Genomic DNA, 24,997 nt, shown 5'->3' with positions numbered 1-24,997 from the left:
TTTCTTCATCTCTCTTACTATCCCACTTCTTCTTTGCCAACCTTTTCCTCTGTATAATTTGCTGTACTTCCTCATTCCACCACCAAGTCTCCTTGTCTTCCTTCCTCTGTCCTGATGACACACCAAGTACCTTCCTAGCTGTCTCCCTCACTATTTCTGCAGTGGTTTTCCAGCCATCTGGCAACTCTTCACTACCACCCAGTGCCTGTCTTAACTCCTGCCTGAACTCCACACAACAGTCTTCCTTCTTCAACTTCCACCATTTGATCTTCGGCTGTGTCTTCACTCGCTTCTTCTTCTTGGTCTCCAAAGTCATCCTACAGACCACCATCCGATGCTGCCTAGCTACGTTCTCCCCTGTCACCACCTTGCAGTCTCCAATCCCTTTTAGATGGCGCCTTCTACATAAGATATAGTCCACCTGTGTGCACTTTCCTCCGCTCTTGTACGTCACCCTGTGTTCCTCCCTCTTCTTGAAATATGTATTCACCACAGCCATTTCCATCCTTTTCGCAAAATCGACCACCATATGTCCTTCCACATTTCTCTTCTTGACTCCATACCTTCCCATCACCTCCTCATCACCTCTGTTCCCTTCACCAACATGTCCATTGAAGTCCGCTCCAATCACCACTCTCTCCTCCTTGGGTATCCTCTCCACCATGTCGTCCAACTCACTCCAGAATTCAATGCGTTGCTGGTAATGATGTTGTCTATATTAAGCCCTGCTGGCTTGCTGGTAATGATGTAGTCTATATTAAGCCCTGCTGGCTTGCTGGTAATGATGTAGTCTATATTAAGCCTTGCTGGCTTGATGGTACTGATGTAGTCTATACTAAGCCTTGCTGGTAATTACGTAGTCTAGATTAAGCCTTGCTGGCTTGATGGTACTGATGTAGTCTATATTAAGCCTTGCTGGCTTTCTGGTAATGATGTAGTCTATATTAAGCCTTGCTGGCTTTCTGGTAATGATGTAGTCTATATTAAGCCTTGCTGGTAATGATGTAGTCTATATTAAGCCTTGCTGGCTTGCTCGTAATGGTGTAGTTGTTATTAAGCCTTGCTGGCTTGCTGGTAATGACGTAGTCTTTATTAAGCCTTGCTGGCTTGCTGGTAATGATGTAGTCTTTATTAAGCCTTGCTCGCTTGCTGGTAATGATGTAGTCTATATTATGCGTTGCTGGCTTGCTGGTAATGATGTAGTCCTTATTAAGTCTTGCTGGCTTGCTGGTAATGATGTAGTCTTTATTAAGCCTTGCTGGCTTGCTGGTAATGATGTAGTCTATATTATGCGTTGCTGGCTTGCTGGTAATGATGTAGTTTTTATTAATCCTTGCTGGCTTGCTGGTAATGATGTAGTCTATATTATGCGTTGCTGGTAATGATGTTGTATATATTAAGCCCTGCTGGCTTGCTTGTAATGATGTAGTCTATATTAAGCCTTGCTGGTAATGATGTAGTCTATATTAAGCCCTGCTGGCTTGCTGGTAATGATGTAGTCTATATTAAGCCTTGCTGGCTTTCTGGTAGTGATGTAGTCTATATTAAGCCTTGCTGGCTTGCTGGTAATGATGTTGTCTATATTAAGCCTTGCTGGTAATGATGTAGTCTTTATTAAGCCTTGCTGGTAATGATGTAGTCTTTATTAATCCTTGCTGGCTTGCTGGTAATGATGTAGTCTATATTATGCGTTGCTGGTAATGATGTTGTCTATATTAAGCCTTGCTTGTAATGATGTTGTCTATATTAAGCCTTGCTGGCTTGCTGGTAATGATGTAGTCTATATTAAGCCTTGCTGGCTTGATGTTAGTTATGTAGTCTATGTTAAGCCTTGCTGGCTTTCTGGTAATGATGTAGTCTATATTAAGCCTTGCTGGCTTGCTGGTAATGATGTTGTATATATTAAGCCCTGCTGGCTTGCTGGTAATGATGTAGTCTATATTAAGCCCTGCTGGCTTGCTGGTAATGATGTAGTCTATATGAAGCCTTCCTGGCTTGATGGTACTGATGTAGTCTATATTAAGCCTTGCTGGCTCTCTGGTAATGATGTAGTCTATATTAAGCCTTGCTGGTAATGATGTAGTCTATATTAAGCCTTGCTGGCTTTCTGGCAATGATGTAGTCTATATTAAGCCATGCTGGCTTGCTGGTAATGATGTAGTCTATATTAAGCATTGCTGGTAATGATGTTGTCTATATTAAGCCTTGCTGGCTTGCTGGTAATGATGTAGTCTATATTAAGCCTTGCTGGTACTGATGTAGTCTATATTAAGTCTTGCTGGCTTGCTGGTAATGATGTCTATATTAAGCCTTGCTGGCTTGCATGTAATGATGTAGTCTATATTAAGCCTTGTATATCCAGGTCGCGGGATTCTGGCACCTAGCCCAGCGTCCATTGGGTGATAGACGGGGAGACATATGTCTATTCCAGGACATATTTCAGTAGGCACAGACTTATATTGTAACATGGCTTAATAGTAACAAGTAGCCTATCAGTGGGGTCGTTTTGTAACCACAAGTTATAATACTAAAAATAAACATTTATTTAAAGGCATCTTTGATGACACTCACCTTATAAAAACATTAGTGCAATCAACAACAAAACACACAATAAGCAATATTCAAGTCAGTTGAATTCAAAACTTTATTGCAGACTCGGGGACCATAACAGACAAAGACAAATAGGTACAGGACAAACCCCAGACAAAACGAAAAGTAAACACAATAAAATAGTACAAATGGCACAAGTAAGTGTCTTGTCCCACTGCCGGGATTGGTAGCCACACACTACCAATCCCGGCAGTGGGACCACTGGTAGCATACATTAGCAGGAGTTTAAAACAAAAGATGAATTTGATGCTGTTAAACTTAGTATGCTCGTATAAAAAAATGGGTTTTGGGTGCAGCATAGGAGGAAGCCCTGGCACCATTGTGCTGAGGTTGATGGCTGGCAGTGCCAGCAGACCTGCTGATGAAGACCGCATGGAGCGAGATGGAGTGTAAGTCTGAAGGAGGTCTGTGAGATAGGAAGGGGATAGATATGAAGAGCTCTGAATGTTAATAATACATTTTAGAATTAATCCGCTGTGGCACAGGGAGCCAGTGTGATTGAATCAGCAGGGGAGAGACATGGTCAGTGGACTCTGAACGTGCTGCAGAGTTCTGGAAGAGATGAAGTCGGTGACAGTCAGTTGGAGATGCCTGCCAGCGTCGTATCTTGTTAACTGAACCTGCAGCCTAGCCTGTAATTTAACGTCCATTTTATTGTTTCAGTGTGCTCCTGTAATAGCGCTGCTGGCCCCTTGAGGACGCTGACGCCCAAACTGTGTGTCGGTTGCCCCCCTCTCTGCAACGGCGCGTGCGCGCGCGCAACTGCCACCATGGGCTATGCGTCGCAAAGACCCGAGAGGACAGTTTGGTTGGACGCGCTCGCAACTGACGTATGTTATGTACAGACACACGGAGGACAACAGATAACGTTACAGAGATGAGGACATGTTAAAGCTAGCTAGCAGCGGATGTACAGACACACGGAGGACAACAGATAACGTTACAGAGATGAGGACATGTTAAAGCTAGCTAGCAGCGGAGGTACAGACACACGGAGGACAACAGATAACGGTACAAAGATGAGGACATGTTAGAGCTAGCTAGCAGCGGAGGTACAGACACACGGAGGACAACAGATAACGGTACAGAGATGAAGACATGTTAAAGCTAGCTAGCAGCGGATGTACAGACACACGGAGGACAACAGATAAGGTTACAGAGATGAGGACATGTTAAAGCTAGCTAGCAGCGGAGGTACAGACACACGGAGGACAACAGATAAGGTTACAGAGATGAGGACATGTTAAAGCTAGCAAGCAGCGGAGGTACAGACACACGGAGGACAACAGATAACGGTACAGAGATGAGGACATGTTAAAGCTAGCTAGCAGCGGAGGTACAGACACACGGAGGACAACAGATAAGGTTACAGAGATGAGGACATGTTAAAGCTAGCTAGCAGCGGAGGTACAGACACACGGAGGACAACAGATAACGGTACAGAGATGAAGACATGTTAAAGCTAGCTAGCAGCGGAGGTACAGACACACGGAGGACAACAGGTAACGTTACAGAGAAGAGGACATGTTAAAGCTAGCTAGCAGCGGATGTACAGACACACGGAGGACAACAGATAACGGTACAGAGATGAAGACATGTTAAAGCTAGCTAGAAGCGGATGTACAGACACATGGAGGACAACAGATAACGTTACAGAGATGAGGACATGTTAAAGCTAGCTAGCAGCGGAGGTACAGACACACGGAGGACAACAGATAACGGTACAGAGATGAGGACATGTTAAAGCTAGCTAGCAGCGGAGGTATAGACACACGGAGGACAACAGATAACGTTACAGAGATGAAGACATGTTAAAGCTAGCTAGCAGCGGATGTACAGACACACGGAGGACAACAGATAACGTTACAGAGATGAGGACATGTTAAAGCTAGCTAGCAGCGGAGGTACAGACACACGGAGGACAACAGATGACGTTACAGAGATGAGGACATGTTAAAGGTAGCTAGCAGCGGAGGTACAGACACACTGAGGACAACAGATAAGGTTACAGAGATGAGGACATGTTAAAGCTAGCTAGCAGCAGAGGTACAGACACACGGAGGACAACAGATAAGGTTACAGAGATGAGGACATGTTAAAGCTAGCTAGCAGCGGAGGTACAGACACACGGAGGACAACAGATAACGGTACAGAGATGAAGACATGTTAAAGCTAGCTAGCAGCGGAGGTACAGACACACGGAGGACAACAGGTAACGTTACAGAGAAGAGGACATGTTAAAGCTAGCTAGCAGCGGATGTACAGACACATGGAGGACAACAGATAACGGACACACGGAGGACAACAGATAACGTTACAGAGATGAGGACATGTTAAAGCTAGCTAGCAGCGGAGGTACAGACACACGGAGGACAACAGATAACGTTACAGAGATGAGGACATGTTAAAGCTAGCTAGCAGCGGATGTACAGTCACACGGAGGACAACAGATAACGGTACAGAGATGAGGACATGTTAAAGCTAGCTAGCAGCGGATGTACAGACACACGGAGGACAACAGATAACGGTACAGAGATGAGGACATGTTAAAGCTAGCTAGCAGCGGATGTACAGACACACGGAGGACAACAGATAACGGTACAGAGATGAGGACATGTTAAAGCTAGCTAGCAGCGGATGTACAGACACACGGAGGACAACAGATAACGGTACAGAGATGAGGACATGTTAAAGCTAGCTAGCAGCGGATGTACAGACACACGGAGGACAACAGATAACGGTACAGAGATGAGGACATGTTAAAGCTAGCTAGCAGCGGAGGTACAGACACACGGAGGACAACAGATAACGGTACAGAGATGAGGACATGTTAAAGCTAGCTAGCAGCGGATGTACAGACACACGGAGGACAACAGATAAGGTTACAGAGATGAGGACATGTTAAAGCTAGCTAGCAGCGGAGGTAAAGACACACAGAGGACAACAGATAACGTTACAGAGATGAGGACATGTTAAAAAAAAACCTTTTGGGGGGGTGGACCCCCTTTTGCCTTCAGAACTGCCTTAATCCTTCGTGGCATAGATTCAACATGGTACTAGAAACATTCCTCAGAGAGTTTGGTCCATATTGTCATGATAGCATCACGCAGTTGCTGCAGATTTATCGGCTGCACATCCACGATGCGAATCTCCCGGTCCACCACATCCCAAAGGTGCTCTATTGGATTGAGATCTGGTGACTGTGGAGGCCATTTGAGTACAGTGAACTCATTGTCATGTTCAAGAAACCAGTCTGAGATGATTCGAGCTTTATGACATGGCGCGTTATCCTGCTGGAAGTAGCCATCAGAAGATGGGAACACTGTGGTCATAAAGGGATGGACATGGTCAGCAACAATACTCAGGTAGGCTGTGGCGTTGACACGATGCTCAATTGGTACTAAGGGGCCCAAAGTGTGCCAAGAAAATATCTCCCACACCATTACACCACCACCAGCAGCCTGAACCGTTGATACAAGGCAGGATGGATCCATGCTTTCATGTTGTTGACGCCAAATTCTGACCCTACCATCCGAATGTCGCAGCAGAAATCGAGACTCATCAGACCAGGCAACGTTTTTCCAATCTTCTATTGTCCAATTTTGGTGAGCCTGTGCGAATTGTAGCCTCAGTTTCCTGTTCTTAGCTGACAGGAGTGGCACCCGGTGTGGTCTTCTGCTGCTGTAGCCCATCTGCCTCAAGGTTCGACGTGTTGTGCGTTCAGAGATGCTCTTCTGCATACCTCGGTTGTAATGAGTGGTTATTTGAGTTACTGTTGCCTTTCTATCAGCTCGAACCAGTCTGGCCATTCTCCTCTGACCTCTGGCATCAACAAGGCATTTTCGCCCACAGAACTGCCGCTCACTGGATATTTTCTCTTTTTCGGACCATTCTCTGTAAACCCTAGAGATGGTTGTGCGTGAAAATCCCAGTAGATCAGCAGTTTCTGAAATACTCAGACCAGCCCGTCTGGCACCAACAACCATGCCACGTTCAAAGTCACTTAAATCACCTTTCTTCCCCATTCTGATGCTCGGTTTGAACTGCAGCAGATCGTCTTGACCATGTCTACATGCCTAAATGCATTGAGTTGCTGCCATGTGATTGGCTGATTAGAAATTTGTGTTAACGAGCAGTTGGACAGGTGTGCCTAATAAAGTGGCCGGTGAGTGTATATATATGTGTGTGTGTGTGTGTGTGTGTGTCTGTGTCTGGTGTGTGTAATCTGTTAACAGAGATTAGAAAGGCTCCGGTGGTGTTTGTATCACATATATATATATTATATGTGTGTGTGTGTGTGTGTGTGTGTGTGTGTGTGTGTGTGTGTGTCTGTTGTGTGTAATCTGTTAACAGAGATTAGAAAGGCTCCGTCGGTGTTTGCATCACCATGCTTTGAAACATGATTTGAAGGGTTGGCCGATATACCAATGCCATGTAATCAACACAGACTAAAGAGGGAGTGTGTTGGTAATGGAAGTCTTGTAAACGTTGTGTCTTTAGAAAGCCGTACTGTATTACACACAAAGCGCACCACACAGAGGCAATCTGTAGCTAAAATGAGTGTATATAATACATCATGCCTACATGCTGCCTTTGTCTTTTATTATTGTATTTGGAATGACAAGCTAGCCCTGATTAGGGCCATGTTTGTATGACCACGTGTCAGTGTGTATGATTTGGACCAAGATGCAGTGAGTCTCAATGCCGCACCCACAAATACTGCAGCTGTCCTAAGTTAGACCACAGACTATCCAGTGTACTGCATGTGGTTTATAGAGATCTTACTGTAGCGTCTGTGCTGTACACTGTGATAGACTCCCACCCTGAAAACTATGAGGCCTCTTATGGCCAGGTTTGGGCACAGTGAGCGACCCGGTCTGCTTTGATACTGGTTGAATGCCAGTCTTTGCCAGTGGGAGGGGGAATTGGTTGGTGAAGGTGAGCTGCAGTGGATAGGTTAGGGTGTGATGGAGGGTGGTTAAAGGAGGAAAGTTTAGTTTGAGTCTAAAATACTTGAAGGACCTCTGAGCTTTACTAGCAACAGAAAAGGCTGATAGCCATCTGCCGCCACAGTCCCTTCACGAAGCCAGACTGCACCGAGCGGCTGCCAAAACACACACGCACACATGATACATTCCTCAATATTCTGCTAGGGAGTGTGTGTATGTTTGTGTGTGTGTGTGTGTGTCTGTCTGAGAGAGAAAGAGAGCGAGACCGGGAAGAGGTTGTAATTCTTAGCATCTAAGATCTATTTCAGCTTCAGTTTCTAAAAACATCTTTTCCATTTCTGCTCTCGCCCATGTCTGTTTGCAGGGTGGAAGGTGAGAGATTTACTGCGCTGTGCACAACACCACCTTGGAGGTAATGAAAGCAAGACGGCTGCCATGAGATGTCCATGTGCTTGACACACACCCAGTAAGTGTATTCACTTACAGAAAGATAAACTGCCTCATTATGGAGCAAGCTCGTGCCTTTACTCAGTGTTTGTGGGGTGGTGTCAGGAGGCAGAGAGGAAGTGGTGAAAGAGAGGAAGAGTGGCGTGACAGTGCTCTAATTAGAGCTAATAGTGGAAGTGGTAATGAGACAGTGGCTGTGAAAACAGCCTGCTGAGAGCTCCACATGTGACATACCACCGTTGGTGTTCCTACAAACATAATCACACACACGCAACTACATACATAGACATGTGCACACCTGTACATGCTCCCTCGGTCATATACACTCTCACCCTCAAATAACTGCACACCATATGAGAGACACATACCCACTCACTCTCCCATACGCCAATATTCCCACGCACACACAAACACACGCACGCACGCACACACACACGCACGCACGCACGCACGCACACACACACGCACGCACACACACATCTTGAAGTAATTGGACCATTACAATAAAACCACTGGGCTATGGGCCGTAGTGCCGCCTGTGGATGTGGGCCAGTCAGGCTGGCCTGCTGTGAGTCTGCTCTCTGCTGGACAGCGTTGCTAGGATGTGATGTGCTTGGAGCAGGAGAAGTATAATGGCCTTCTCGTTTGTCTCCTCTCTTTCCCGTCCCCCTCTCTCAACCCTTTATTCCTAAATATAGTCCACAGATACCCATAAATGTCTGCACAGCTCATTTTGTCCAAGCGTAACCGGGCTGGACCAAGCCAAAGGCAAGACGAGGCTTTTTGTTTTCCTTGACTCGTCCCAAGTTTGTTTGTGTATTTGGATATTTGGATGTGTATTTTCAACAAAACTGGGCATCCGAGCCTCAGTAGATCTCATACAATGGAGTGAACTTTTCTCCCGTATAGATATCGCCCTGATTATGTATATCCCATGCATTTTTCCAACATCTATGATGCAAGATTTGTTTTCAGTTGGGAAAGTGGCATGCAACTAATTTGATGTGACATTTAGTACCAAAGAATCTATGTAGACCTCTGAATCCAGATTCCTAATTCCCATTACGCTGTCTGCACGGCAAATTGTAGAAGTGGAATAAGTAACATAATCTAGTAATCAAAGAATGCAGACTTCCTTTGTCATTTGTTTCCATCTTTGATTCCAAGTGCTTTGTAAGTACAATTTTTCTTATTTTTCAGTAATTTTTCAAAGCGGTTATAGAGTAATACATGCATAGTATTCGTAAAGTTGTGCCTGTTGACTATGCCAAAGTATCTGTTCCTTTTATTCAAATAAATTGCCACAGGAGGTAGAGATATCACATTAAGTGCATTTTAATGGGAAAGTTTATAGACAAGCCCATTAATATGTCACGGCTTGCAGTGTGTCGCTAATTAGTTTATTAAGCACTGAACAAAGGCTGTTACTGATTAGCACTACATAGTTTATGGTTTTGGACACTAGATAGGTTATAATAATGGTAACCCATAATCCAGCTCTTGATGGCACTGGACCATACAAAGCCCTTGTGTTTCTTAAAACCTGTCTGTGTGGAGGCCGAGAGTAAACAGTACAACCAGGGAAATAGTGGGGGTGGGGTGGGGTGGGGGGGGATTAGCCTCTGAATGGGTAAACCTCCAGCTTATCTGTCCTGCTTTCAGCGCTACGCTAGGCCATGACAGAGTTTTCAGCCACACAAAGGTTTTCCATATTGTGTGTGCAGTGAAAAGGGAAAAGTGGAATTTTATAATCTGAACATTATGTATTAGATTCACATAAAACAATAGCAGTTGGAACCCGTAAGCGTCTCTCTAATGGATATGGTTGGCAGGGAGACAGAGCACAGCTGGGAGGGCTTTAAAAGTGGACATTTAACAATACAGCCTTAGACACTTTCTCCACTTTCTCTAAAGGTTTTCATTAGTGTGCTTTGGAAAAATGTGGCCAATCTTTTGTGACAAATTTGTGTGGGTCAAATGTCATTGCTTTTGTTGAGAAAAAGAAACTACCAATGGAAACTAGCACAGTCTCTTTACTGTATTTAACAAGATCTCTTATCATCTTTACAAATCTGCTGTTCCCTTGAAGGCTTGAAAATAGAATCCTTTTTTTTACTCTAGAGAACAGAAATATGTTTTTTTTCCCAATGACTGACTTTATTGCCAGCATTTTTCTGCAGTTCTCATTACAGTATTATTGCTACGTTATAATCATCATCTTAGGGCTGTAAATCTTGCTTCTGTAAGCTTTTAAGATGTACTTATCTGAATCTCCTTCTTGATGAGAGAATTTTTTTTCCATACAAATACACAGAGCCTCTAGATTGCAATCTCCCTGCTCACTCACTGGCTTAAAGACCACATGAAACAGCATTTCAAGTGTTGGGGGCTTTCATGATGTCATGCATGCAAGCACGTGCGAAAGAAACAGTAGGATTTAACAGGGGGGGGTCGATTTGATTCACGTTCTACCATGCACACCAAAATAAACTGGATGTAGACTGTCATGACTGGTGTATTGTTAGTAAAGCAGTCCACACTAAAATGCCTCCACGAAGTGAATGAAGTCCAACCATTGTTTTCCTAGCCACAGAGTTTTGGAGAGAGGAAAGAGCATTTTTTGGATGCAAACAGTTGAAGATGCAACTGCGTCCCTGATATTGTAGAGTGCAGATGCACATATTTGACTCCGTGGATTATTTTGCTCCTTATTTGTTGAGCACTTTCCCCACCGTTGAGTGTTTCTTTTAACAGTTATATGTTATATATATATATATATATATACGTATATATATATATATGCTGGCATATGGTGGCACTTATGGCATATATATATATATATGTGTGTGTGTGTGTATATTTATATGTATATGTATGTATGCCATAAGCAATCATCAGCTGTCAATGACAGCTGATGATTGCTTATGGCATGAAACAGGCTTGTACTGTCTCATAAAGAATTGAATTGACTCACTGGATGGGAAATTCAAATCAAATTACTGCTGGACATTTTTCTTGATGCTCACCCACACATGCAAAGAGATGCAACTATGAATTTGTTCCCTTTTCCTGGAAGAGAAATCACAGGAAACTTAAGACAAAAATAAAGAATGGATTTTTATTATTATTATTGATCATTAATTTTTGGCACAAAATGAGATCTCGGTGCAGAAAAAAAGGGGGAGAAAAAGAACATTTGTACATTTCATGTGGTCTTTAAAAGTAGAATCTGTAATGTGGTGAATTAGCAGCCTCTATGCAATTCTGCGCCACATTTTTGTTTTGGTTTGTTGTGTGGTTTTGGATTTGAGCTGGTAGAATGAAGTTGTGATGATAGCCTGAGAGTGAGCGTAAGACAAAGTTTCTGTTATGGCAGAGTCACAAAAGAGTCCACACTCATGGTGAGTTCACAGCAGGGTGCCATGGTTCTCCTCTGAAGCCACTGTAACTAGTGGATGAGTGCCAGCACTACAGCTGCAAGTACTGGATGGGATCCATCCGGCCCATTTATCCATCCACTTAAATTCATTTTTCCAAAATTTTCTCCTCCAATGATTTTTTCTAAGATGTCAAACTTGGCACGATTGCCCATTTGATCAAGCAGTCACTTTTTCCAGAGGCCGATTAAAGTCAGGTCTGTCACATTGATAGATAATTTAGGTTTATTTTCGTGACATGTCATGTCTATGTGCTATTAAAAGCACTCCTGTGCATGGTCATGTGCCTAAAGGGGCAGTCATGCAAGTAAAAAAGAGTGCTAAGTTTCGCTTTGTGCACAATTCACTTCCATTCGAAATTGCTTAAGGGCAAAGAAATTGCATCATTTCTGGTTGCAAAGAAATGTCTTCACCTTTGCACAAAGTTCAACCATGTTGAACATGTTATTGAATTGTGATCAGCCCATAGAAATACAATCAGCCATATGCGGCAGTAGGGCATCAGGTATGGGGAAGCTAAATTTCCTATGCATGCTCTGTAATCCAGGTAAGAAAATCACAGAAAGTTGAATCAGTTCATCTGGACACAACGTTTATTGAGAGAGAAACGTTTCACCACTCATCTAAGTGACCTCTTTAGTCTCAACTGACTGCAGGTATCCCCACCCTTATGAACAATACAATACAAGTCAAGTCAAGTCAAGTCAATTTTATTTGTATAGCCCATTATCACACATTACAAATGTGCCTCAGGGGGCTTTACAGCAACACAACATCCTGTCCTTAGACCCTCTCATCGGATAAGGAAAAACTCCCTAAAAAAACCCTTTAACAAGGAGAAAAAATAGGAAGAAACCTCAGGGAGAGCAACAGAGGAGGGATCTCTCTCCCAAGATGGACAGCGTGCAATGGATGTTGTGTTTACACAATTTACAGAATATAGTGAAAGTTATGACGTTACTTAGCAACATGAATACTTATGAGCCCCTTAAACGAGATCCAGCCAGTGGTCACAAGAAAAAGGTGATGGATTGTCTGAAGCTCTTAGAACAGGACAGTGCTATTGACAGAATTTTGTACAATAAATTATACCCAGGGGAAGCTACACCTAGTCTGTAGGGTTTACCTAAGATACAGAAACAGGATATGCCATAACAGTATTGTTTGTATGATTAACTTAGTGACCTATAACATCTCTAAGTTTCTTGCATCTGTTCTTAACCCGTTGGTAGGCAGTAATGAACATCACGTTCAGAACACGGTGGATGTTGTGGATAAGGTGAGGGACATCATTATGGAGAGGATGAAACAATGGTCTGTTATGATGTTAAGTCTCTCTTCCCGTGCAGTCCTGTTGATGAAGTAGTGGAGGTAGTCCATATGAAATTACAGCAATAGGACCGTCCTTAACTCTGACCAGGTGTGTCTGCTGCTGACGCTGTGTCTTCAGTCTGAGTACTTCACATATAGGGGGCAGTACTATAGGCAGAGGCATGGGTGTGCTATGGGTTCCCCAGTCTCACCTGTAGTGGCCAACTTGTATGTGGAGGAAGTGGAAAAGAAGCTCTGATGTCCTATCCAGGGACACCACTTAGCCATTGGTTTAGGTTTGTGGAAACCTGGGTTAAAATTAAATCTCAGGACGTACCACATTTCACATTAACTCTGTGGACAACCACATCGAGTTCACCAGGGAGGATGAGAAAAATGACAGTTTAGCCTTCTTACACTGTGAAATTGCAATTGGTGATGGGGGACATTTGATTGTTGATGTTTACTGTAAACCAACACATACTGATCAGTACTTAAGGTCTGATTTTTTTAATTTTTATTTTGATATACTTTATTAATCCCCGGGCAAATTCTTCTCTGCATTTAACCCATCCTAGCTGTGTAGCTAGGAGCAGTGGGCAGCTGCTGTGCAGCACCCAGGGCCCAACTCCAGTTCTTCTTTCCATTACCTTGGCCAGGGACACAGACGGGAGTATTAACCCTAACATGCATGTCTTTTTGATGGTGGGGGAAATCAGAGCACCCAGAAAAAAACCTGCCATAGACAGGGGGAGAACATGTGAACACTACAAAGAGGACGACCTGGGATGACCCCCAAGGTTGGACAGCCCTGGGGTTCGAACCCAGGACCTTCTTGCTGTGAGGCGACAGCACTAACCACTGGGCCACCGTGCCAAAGTTGACTTTCATCATCCACTGGAGCACAAACTAGGATTTATCAGGACACTGTACCACTGAGCTGACAACGTCCCCACTGACATGGCAGCTGGAGGGGAGGGAGAAATCCTACATTAAATAGGCCCTGGTTAAGTGTGGTTATCCTAACTGGGCATTTGTCAAAGCCAGGAACATGCCCAGACAGTGCACCAGCCGATCGACGGGAGGAGACGGACAACAGCTGCTTAAGTGTAAACCAGTGGTGATTTTTGTATTTAGCGGGAGTGTCGGAATTGTTGAGACACTTATGTTCCAAACATTTCGACTCAGTTGCTTTCAAACCCAAAACACTGCACCCGAAGTTGGTCCACCCCAAGGATCAGGTCCCTCAGCACAAATAGAGCAATATAGTGTATGCTGTTAAGTGCTGAGAGGATTGCCGTGACTTGTACATCGGGGAACCAAACAGATGCTGGCACAACACAGAAGCGCTAATGGTCACAGCAATTTGGAATTAGGAACAATTTATTGTAATTTCAATCATGTCATTGCGTACACAAAAGAAATGAAATTTTGTTTCTCTCAGCCCACAGCAGTGCAACACAAAAGATAAAAACACATATCCAAAATTTTCCTAAAATGATACCATGATACAATGATACCTTTATCCTGAGGTCAATTTGATTTTAACAGCCAGAGATGTTTGTTTTGTTATTTTTAAAGAGGATCACAGTCATACATCTCAGAAGAAAGAAGATGTTTGCGTGCTGCCTATAAGTCGGAAAAGAGCTGTGGGTCGCTTCTCAGTGTGCAACCCGAAAGCAGTCTGAATCTGAATCTGAATATAAGCTGTTGCTGGTAAACAGAGGATCTCAAGCCCGTATTCATTATAATCCTTTTTTTTCCCCCACGGCGCAGCACAACTGGCACCATGAATTATGTGTCGCAAATTGTGGTCACTCACTCAATCTCTCACCCACTCACTCTCTCACTCATGGGTGACCTGAGAGGGACGTTTAATAGGACGCACTCGCAACTCGCATCAGAAGTGCCGTGGGTCTGGAGAGTTTCGTGCTCGTTACTGTGCCAACACATTATAGACATAATTCATAGTGAGTTGAAAATAAGAATAATCATAGCTTTCTTCACCTCAGCTACTAGGGCATTACAAGTATCTAGCGGTACATACACCATATGCAAAATGAAATGAACAGCTATACGAGTGTAAGTGCATATTATTGTATGCTAGGATAGTCTTCTACGTTGGTTGGTATTGAAATAGAACGAGCAGAAATAACATTCTTAAAAATGTTCAAAAACGATATTCATGAAGTTTGAAATAACAACAATAATAATTATAGTAATTAATAATGTCCCTGCTTCTGGAACTCCATCCCGTGTCTTCCCCCGATATATGTGAGGCTAGCAGTAAGTCAATTTCAAGTCAAGTCAATTTTATTTGTATAGCCTATTATCACAAATTACAAATTGCTTCAGGGGGCTTTACAGCAACACACCATCCTGTCCTTTGACCCTCTCATTGGATAAGGAACAACTCCCTAAAAAAAAAACCTTTAACAGGGAGAAAAAACAGGAAGAAACCTCAGGGAGAGCACCAGAGGAGGATCTTTCTCCCAAGACGGACAACGTGCAATGGATGTTGTGTTTACATGGTTTGCAGAATGCAACATTGAAAGAGGATAACACAGTTATATTGGAATTATGAAATATATGAAGAATATGATGAGAAGGACGCCAAGCAGTGTCCAGATACCACCAGAACAGCCCAGAACCTGAGCCATGCGACCAGCATCACCACGTAGACCTTACAGGAGGACAGACTACACATGCACACGAGAGAGACTCCCATCACAGCATTCACACAAGTGGGAGAAGAGACAAGAAAAAAAAAAGGTTTTAATGTTTGCCAGCAGTTACAGCCCCAAAAAAGAATCATGACTTTGCTTGAAGATTACATTTCTTCAGTGATAATTTGCCTCTCAGTAGCACCACCTATGCAATCTATGTAGTCAGCCAGTAGAAATATTTTACGAATGACCTCAACAACATGAATGAATGAATGAATGATTTATGACCTCTGATGGGGTCACATTACAATTTGAAGGAGTCTCTTGGGTCTGTCTCCCACCACCCGGAGCTGTACAATCCAAAAATTATAAATTACACAGATTAGAAAAAAAAGACAGCTTGGCTGAATCGTGGGTCATATTTTTAAGCCTTTTGAAGTTATCTGATGATGATATTGGCTATCTAGCAAGAATGTTATAGCAATCTTGCAAGTTAGTTAGCTAACTAGCATTCAGTCACATACCACAGAAGTCGATCCCCGCCCACTACATGATATAATATTCTATATTACCGCAAAAGTGAAGTGAACCTTCACACACTTTTCTATTACTTTGACCGCCCTTTCAGGCTGTGGGCACTCCAAAAAATTGCAGAGCAAAATTACTTTGCGTTCCCTTGTGAAATAGGTTGGACTGGAAGCTTGTCAACCAAAAACACTTAACACATAAATACATGAAGCACAGTTATACTATCTACTCCTGGTTTACAACTGACTGCAAACCATGCCGCATATTTTTTGTGGAGCAATTTCAATTTTGGCAGAACAGAGTAGTATAAAATGGGTGGTTAATCTCTGCTAAAATGATAGCTTTCTGTATTTACTCTCCCTAGCAACGACCCCATCAGAGGTCAACACGGTCAAAACAGCGTTGTTATTGGGAGATGGCGCGAATTCACGTGTCAAAGTTCGCCGTGTCAAAGTTCGCCAAATTTGAACTTGAGGTGACAAGCAAATTCGCTTCCAGATGTGGAGTGAATTGACTTATCGGATCAAATCCATTGATAGAAATTGAATTCGCAGCAGGAGTTTGCGCCCACCAATGTTGATGTGACCGCACCTTCTCATTTCATTGTGCTGCAGCAGGCCAACAAGCTGTATGTTCTCTTTCATAGTGTTCTCGACATATATAATGTATGCAGCGTTCCTGAAATTTTAAACAAAACACTGTCTTTACTGCACGTGATTGGATTTTTCTGTTTTCCACGATATGAATAGCAAGTTTGATTATTTTCGTCAGTTCGGTAATATGTATGAATTATAACCTTGTGCTTATAAAATTTGGAGGCTCCACGTGAAGCAGTTCAAACAAACAACTGCGCTTGCTTGTGCCTAAAGCAGAGGACATAAGGCTCTGCTGACATTAATCTCCATAAATCCATTTCCTATAGCTCCCAAACTACGACAGCCCCCAGTCATTATACTCCATTTTTACTACATGAACAAAATATTAATGACGATAACTGGGAAGTTATAGACATCTTCAATTAAAAAATTGATGGCATAAAGACATGCTATAAATAAAAATAAACAATCAACTACAAACCAAACAGTAAAAAATGAACACATCAATTAATAGATCATGATGATGATTAATAATTACAACAACAATGAGTCATTATCATCACAAAAATGTGATATTGCCCCCCTCCCCCTTTTCTCCACAATTGTACTTGGCCAGTTACCCCACTCTTCCAAGCTGTCCCAGTCGCTGCTGCACCCCCTCTGCTGATCCGGGGAGGGCTGCAGACTACCACATGTCTCCTCCGATACACGTGGAGTCACCAGCTGCTTCTTTTCACCTGACAGTGAGGAATTTCACCAGGGGGACGTAGCGCGTGGGAGGATCACGCTATTCCCCCCAGTCCTCCCTCTGACCAGAGGAGGCGCTAGTGCAGTGACCAGGATCCATACCCACATCTGGCTTCCCACCCGCAGACACGGCCAGTTGTGTCTGTAGGGATGTCCGACCAAGCCGGAGGTAACATGGGGATTCGAACCAGCGATCCCTGTGTTGGTAGGCAATGTAATAGACCACTATGCCAACCAGATGCGCCACAAAAATTAGTTTTAGCAGTTTTTGTAATCCATACTCTTCTCAGTTGACCCCATCAACCAGGATGCACCACACTACACTTATGCCTTGTTTTAAGATTATTTGGCAGTCTACTAAGGCGGATCAGGTTGACAAGATGTGGAGTAGTGTTGCAATAAGAAATGTGTATTACATTTTCAGCAGCAAAGGATTTCCTCTAAACACACTACAGATGTTTTCAACATATTTAGTTAAATATGAGCCAAATTAAATTCTTGATGACTCATTTGTAAAAATTGCGCAATCTGCAACTGATCACGACTGCACGAGAAGCTTTGTGTATTCCTTGTGTGTGTGGATGTTGTCCTTATTGCCGTCGCTATTCTGACTTTTACTGGACATCCATGTACTGCGCAAGACCAAACAAGCTGGTTGTGGTAATATGGCGGTTCCTGTTCAGGATGATGGTTGGCGTCAATGAATGGCAGCCATATTGGAGGCTGGCTTTAGTTTTATATACTGTAAGGTTCACACCAAATGTTGGCACAGCATGAATTAGTGAAAAGTGTGTGGAAAGTTGAATTTACAAGGGCTCATTGCACTTGCTAATGAACAGGTTGCTTGTGATGGAGCGAATGATGATGACGAGGTTAAAATGGGACCCAGGCCTCTAGACAGAATGCAGGACACTGGTGGATGTGTGTGTATTCTGGGGTTTCTTTTGCAACCCCAAGGATGACACAATTTTTTATGGCTTGCAGTGAGAATGTTTCTCACAAATACTAAAATTGAATGAAGACTTGAACATACACATATAATAGATGCTATTAACAATAAAACCGCTATACACACTATCCATTCTGTTTTACAAGCAATGTCCATATTTATTGGAAAAGTCCATTGAATCAGGCTGAATATTTCCCGTACAGGTCACCGATCTCACACACATCATCATTTTCGTCCTTGATATTGTGGATATGGCAGCACGGTGGTGCAGTGGTTAGTGTGATCACTTCACAGCAAGAAGGCCATTTTTCGAGCCCCAGGGTAGTCCAACCTTGGGGGTAGTCCTCTGTGTGGAGTTTGCATGTTCTCCTCGTGTCTGCGGTGGTTTCCTCCGGGGGATCCGGTTTCCTCTCACAGTCCAAAGACATGTAGGTCAGGTGAATCGGCCGTACTAAATTGTCCCTAGGTATGAATGTGTGTGCGTGTCAGCCCTGTGATGGACTGGCGGCCTGTCCAGGGTGTCTCCCCGCCTGCCGCTCAATGACTGCTGGGATAGGCTACAGCATCCCCGCAACCCTGAGAGCAGGATAAGCGGTTCGGATAATGGATGGATGGATGGATATTGTGGATATTCGTTAAAGAATGTAGGCTTTAATCCAGAGACGGGCTGTATTTCAGTGTGTGTGTGTGTGTGTGGGGGGGGGGGCAGTCACAGGGATGCGTTGGAAATAGCCTCAAGATAGAGAAGGGAGGAAGGCGGTAGAAAAGCAGGTCTGTGTTGGCTTTGGCAGATAAACACAGCAACTGCAGAGGATCCTACATGTCCAGATTCCCAGCAGTATCTAATTGCAGTAATAACGTAGCAGTCAAACATTTACTCAGAAAGTCCGTCCCTCCTGTAGTTTCTCATGTATAATTTAACATATAAATTCTCATGTTTCACACTATTGCAAAACTTTTGCCATGTATGTGCACACACACACCCGCACACAGTAATCAGGCAATGTTACGTACACGTCTGACCTTCCCTCGTCACGAATAAACTCACTCTTTTATGCCCTTTTACCTCTGTCAGTTACACTGGCCTGTGTGCTGCCATTTACAAGACTGTGTCTGTTTGTTTTTAAATGACAGTTTAGGTTCGGCTGTCGCCTTACAGGTGTCTTAGTCTTGCTATAACAAGGTGCCTCATGTTGAGAAGGGAAAGGAGAGGAGCAGATAACCAAGGAAAAGGATTATAGATGGGATGGTCATATGGGACATGTCCTCATGTCAATAACCATCTGATTTGTGAGAGACAGCCAAGGAAATATCATTGCTAATATCTACAGGCTGCGCTGAGATTTTTACTGTGGTACAACATCTTTTTTTTTTGTTTTGGAATTTTCCCCCTTTTCCTCCCCAATTGTATCCAGCCAATTACCCCACTCTTCCAAGTCGTCCTGGTCGCTGCTCCACCCCCTCTGCTGATCCGGGGAGGGCTGCAGACTACCACATTTCTCTTCCGATACATGTGGAGTCGCCATCCTCTTCTTTTCACCTGACAGTGAGGAGTTTCACCAGGGGGACGTAGCGCGTGGGAGGATCACGCTATTCCCCCCAGTCCCCCCTCCCCCCCGAACGGGCGCCCCGACCGACCAGAGGAGGTGCTAGTGCAGGGACCAGGACCCATACCCACATCCGGCTTCCCACCGGCAGACACAACCAATTGTGTCTGTAGGGACGCCCGACCAAGCCGGAGGTAACACGGGGATTCGAACCAGTGATCCCTGTGTTGGTAGGCAACGGAATAGACCGCTATGCTACCCGGACGCCCAGCACTACAAAATCTTAAGCAGGAGGTTAAGTGTTGAATTGAGCTTAAGGCGTGTGCAGGGTGTTAATGAATGTGCTGTTTTAATAGTGGTCATTAAATGGTCACAAGACAGTGTTGCAGAACTGTCTGTCTAGCTGGGTCTGGGCCAAGAATGATGACATGAGAATTTTACATGTTAATTTAAATCCTGTTTCCTTTGACTGCATGTGCATGTATGTGAATGCGTAGGTCTATGTATGTACCAGTGTGTGTGCGTGTACAATGAACACACTACTAATATCTTGCAGACCCAGAGGTGGGCAGCGGTGGGCTCGGGTGTGGGGGGCAGGGAGGCATTCAGCTTGTTCAGATAGAGCAGAGGGCCTCTGGTTTGTAGACAGGTGGACAGGCAGCAACAGAGTGCTCGTTATCCGTGACTTAATCAGCTGGGCAGGTGTGCTGCTCAGCGCTCACCCCATCCCAACAGCACAATTATTTCCTGACTATTTTTCTCCTTGCGGCCATGTCTCCTCGTACAGCCATACTCCTCTATATTATTGTGCCAATTTTGGTTCAGTTCTTAGTAATTCTGCGTTATTACCGAAGGCTTCATGAAAATGTCATAGTGGCTGTTATTGGAGAGGTTAAATCAGCATTAGTTCAGTATTAATTGTTAGTTAGTAAATCTGTTCCACTTCCGGTGTGGGAAGATGGTGGCGTGAATTCCCATTTGCAGCAGCCTCACGCAGTACCGGTGTGGGAAGATGGCGGTGCACATTTACGTTTGCGGCGGCCTCACCTAGTACCGTCCATGCAGTGCCTTTCTCCACGTCTGCGTCTAAGTTTTGTCTTCGTGTGATGGCTGGGAGAGCTGGCGCTGGATCGGCTGGGAGAGCTTGGTCTGCTGCATCCTGTGGGCCCAGGGACCAGAGCTGCGCCCAAGGAGGTAACACCGAAGGCAGTCTGACAGGACGCGGAAGCGGGGCAGGCTAAGCTAACTAATAGCCCATGCAGACTGGTAGTTCCAATAACGCTGAGGTTGGTCTGGTGGTGGCCTCACCTGGTGTTGACTGTGGTGTTTTTGGTGTCATGTGGAGTGCAGGTAGGTGTGTCGAGGGTGTCTGGATGGGAGAGCTGGCGTTGGATCTACAGAGGGAGTCTGGTCTGCTGTGTCCGGTGGGCCCAAGGACCACGGCCCCCGCCCGCAGCTGCGCCCCAAGAGGAAACACTGAGGGCAGTCTGACAGGACGCGGAAGTGGGGCAGGCTAGGCTAACTGCTAGTCCATGCAGACCGGCGGTTCCGACAGTCATCCTGGCTGGTGTTTATTCCCTTGGACAGTGATTTTTTTTTTGTTGTTGTTTAGTTTGGATATGTGTGTTCTTGTAGTATCCGGATGTGTTTTTGTCTTTGTGTTGTACTGCTGTGGGCTGGGGGAAACGATATTTTGTGACAAAGTGTTCCTGATTCCTGATTATACTGGAACTGAAACTTAAATCTACGGCAAGGAGCTTTTTTTTCCTGATCTATCGGTTTTGATTCAATTTTGATGCCTCTATATAACTGACATAAGCAAACTAGACCATCAGGGAAAACACTAGATATTACTGTAAATGATTCCAAATGTTTTGTCTCCGGGTCAGATTCCCAGCAAAATCTGATGAAACGATTTACGTCACAAAGATGACATCAAGCCGTAATTAGTGACACATGACCTCATCACTGTATATCTGGCAAACACCTGTTTTTCCAAAACACCACAACATCTCTACTTCTTCAAACCAAATGCCTAAGCTACCACAAGGTAAATGTTGATCTGCTGACAACAATTAAATCAAATTTTAATCGCTGTGGCTTTAACTATGTAGAGATGACATAAAAGAGTTGTGAACAACAAACTTCGAATCCATCCATCCATCCATCCATCCATTACCCAAGCCGCTTATCCTGCTCTCAGGATGGTGGGGATGCTGGAGCCTAAGCCAGCAGTCATTGGGCGGCAGGCGGGGAGACACCCTGGACAGGCCGCCAGGCCATCACAGGGCCCACACGCACACACACACACACACACACACACACACACACACACACACACACACACACACACACACACACACACACACACACACACACACACTTAGGGACAATTTAGTACGGCCGATTGAAACTTTGAATGAAAGGGAAAATAATGTGGCAGAGAGAAAGAAAGCATAAGGCAAACAAGGGAATAAACAGAGAATGAATGAGTAAAATGGAGGGGTCACAGAGAGACGGGGCAGTGAGGGAGATAGTTGTAGATATATTGTAATTGAAGCAGGCCATTCTGCCAAGCCAGGCCCAGGCTGATAAATCTGTCAGCGGTGTGGCCAGGCCGTGTAGATCCAGGTTAGTGCGGGACTTGATGCTAGTGCTCTCCAGCTGCCCTGGACCAGATCCAGAACCTCATACTATATCCTGGAGCGGCTCCAAGCCTCAGTCTGCCCTTGCTATTGCATCAGACCTCTACCTCATCCCCTACCAGCCGGACATCCTCCTGGCACCATGCCCTTCAGCCATAGTCTCATTATGTATTTCTCTCTGTCTTCTTGGCCTCAGGAGTTAGCAGTGTTTCAGTAGATTTACACAGATAGTAAAACAGTGTCTCAACTGGCTGGACATTGAAATTAAGTTATTTATATTTCATGATCCCTTCCCATCAATATCAAACAAAATTGTATCTAACTCTGTTTTCCTGCCCTTCTTTATCTCTACTAACTTGCACAAACCCTAACCTTGTGACTTTTTCGTGTCACAGGAGTGATTGAGATACTTTCTGATGTCACAGTCTTACAGGCCAAAACAGGTAATTAAAAAAACAAAAAACAAAAAAACAAAAACAAGGCTTTTTTTCTAAATTGTACCAAATCTCCAAAACAGGTTACCACTTCTCCCGCTGGCACAATCCTGATCACACTTCCTAAGCCAACACGAGAGCGTGGCTCTGGGACTGTGGTTCAAAATTGGGATTTGCTGGTTAGAAGCTCGTTGTACTCTTGTTTGGCCTGTGGGGAGGCTCTGGACCCATTACTGCCCAAGTGGTCACAAAGCTGCTCAGCAGTCCAGCTCATTGTGTCCTCTTGGTTGTTTGTCTGGCTGCTGCGTGCGTTCTTTCCATCCACAAGCTGTTTCAGCCTTTTTGGCAATCTGCATTTTATTTCAATACTACAACTAACTACTACAGCAAATGATAATGACAATAGATTTCACAAAGTTTTATATGTTGTGTTGTTGTTGTTTTTTTTAATACAATGCATTGTTTCTAAATGTAAGAAATGGCAAAAGGTAAAAAAAGATTATTAAGATGTAATATGTGACCAAAAGAACAGATACAGATAAAAAGAGAAAACCCGTGGGGTTAACAGTTAGGGTTCCTCAAAGGTGAGCCTTTTTAGGACTGTTTTAGGCCCTGAGATGAAGGGAGCGTTCCACAGATGGATAGTGGCAGAGCAGAAGGGTCAGTCAGCTGTGGTGCAGAGCACTCCAGGACTAAGCTCCATACCATGCAATTTTTGCTACTCCTGTCCACACCCTCCTTCTATGGTAACTACATGTTTTTCCACATCACAGCCCTTCAGCTCAGTGCTATGTGTAAGCAAATACTACAGACTCAGCGCTGAGTGTACTGGGTGTTATCTCACAGAATAAGACTGCCCTTAAACAGGGTGTGAAAGCAGCAGGCAGCTCTCAACATGTTTGCCTCACTTCCACATCACTCTTTCTGTACCCTCTTCTGTCTCTTCTACAGCTTAGTCATTAAAGCGTGCATATTTAACCATTTTCAATGATGCCTGTAATTGGGCGCGATTCCTTTACCTGTGGCATCAGGTGACACTAAATGCAGTTGGAAAGATATCTGCTGCCTCGGGACACCTGGTTACCCCGTCGCTCAGAGGCCCCTGCTGCCGATCGACCCGGTCACGGCTCTTTTCTGTCCTGGCCCCACAGTGGTGGAATGAACTCCCCACTGATGTTAGGACAGAGGAGTCGCTGCCCATCTTTCGGCGCAGGTTGAAAACTCACCTCTTTAAGAACTACTACCCTGTTACTTGCTCGTAGCACTTATTGTATTCACTCATTTAAAAAAACCTCTTTCTTGCGCTTTTACTTTAGCACTGGTGTTGCTCTTAGATGCTTGTTTAGATGCACTTATGACTTCTGATGACTAGTAGTTCTCCTGATTTCCTACGTTAAATGATGCACTTATTGTAAGTCGCTTTGGATAAAAGCGTCGGCTAAATGACTGTAATGTAATATTGATGTTATTGAAGTTGGTTTTACTTAGTTTGTATTTAAGTATACTTCAATCAGGAAAGACATAGTGAAGTAACAATAATTATTTATTATAACAGGTGATTTAGCAGAAATTAATACATGCCAAGAAAGTCTTTGGCCCTTAGACTCACAGGGAGATTTTTTAATCGGGGGGCATCAGCCCTGAGCAGCAGTATAATAAATCCCTTCATGGAGTCCAGACGCTGGTGGTGGTAGCTGATGACTTCTGCTGAGATTAGATAAATATTCCAGTTCTTCTTGCTATGCCTCGGTCCGGCGCATTAACCGTAACATGCATGTCTTTGAGGGTAGGAGGAAACCGGAGGACCTGGAGGAAACCCATGTAGGCATGGGGAGAACATGCAAACTCCATACAGAAAGGACCTGGGATGGCCTGAGGTTCGAACTCAGGTCCCTCTTGCTCTGAGACAACAGTGCTAACCACTGGGCCACTGTGCTACCCTGTAAGGCTGATGATAAATGTTAAATGGACTGCATTTATATAATGCTTTTCTAGTCTACCGACCACTCCAAGCGCTTTATCAGAATCAGAATCAGAAACACTTTATTTGTCATTTCATTGCATGCACTTGCGCAAATGAAATGAAGCCAAACATTGTTTTCCCCAGCCCACAACAGTGCAACGCAAAGAC

The 24,997-nt window shown here is 44.2% G+C and overlaps 1 long non-coding RNA gene across 1 annotated transcript in view; it reads left to right on the top strand.

The window, feature by feature from the left end:
- Window positions 1-7,985, top strand: part of LOC130114773 (uncharacterized) — a 245,746-nt gene extending 237,761 nt beyond the window's left edge. The window contains exon 4 of the long non-coding RNA XR_008810418.1: window positions 7,924-7,985. This is a non-coding gene — a long non-coding RNA (uncharacterized LOC130114773). The remainder of the gene's footprint in view (window positions 1-7,923) is intronic.
- The last annotated feature ends 17,012 nt before the right edge of the window (window positions 7,986-24,997 follow it).

The sequence above is a fragment of the Lampris incognitus genome, chromosome 6 (assembly GCF_029633865.1).
Source record: "Lampris incognitus isolate fLamInc1 chromosome 6, fLamInc1.hap2, whole genome shotgun sequence".
NCBI classification, from domain to species: Eukaryota; Metazoa; Chordata; class Actinopteri; order Lampriformes; family Lampridae; genus Lampris; species Lampris incognitus.
Note: the sequence above shows the minus strand (reverse complement) of the source record. Positions and strands in the feature narration are given on the sequence as shown.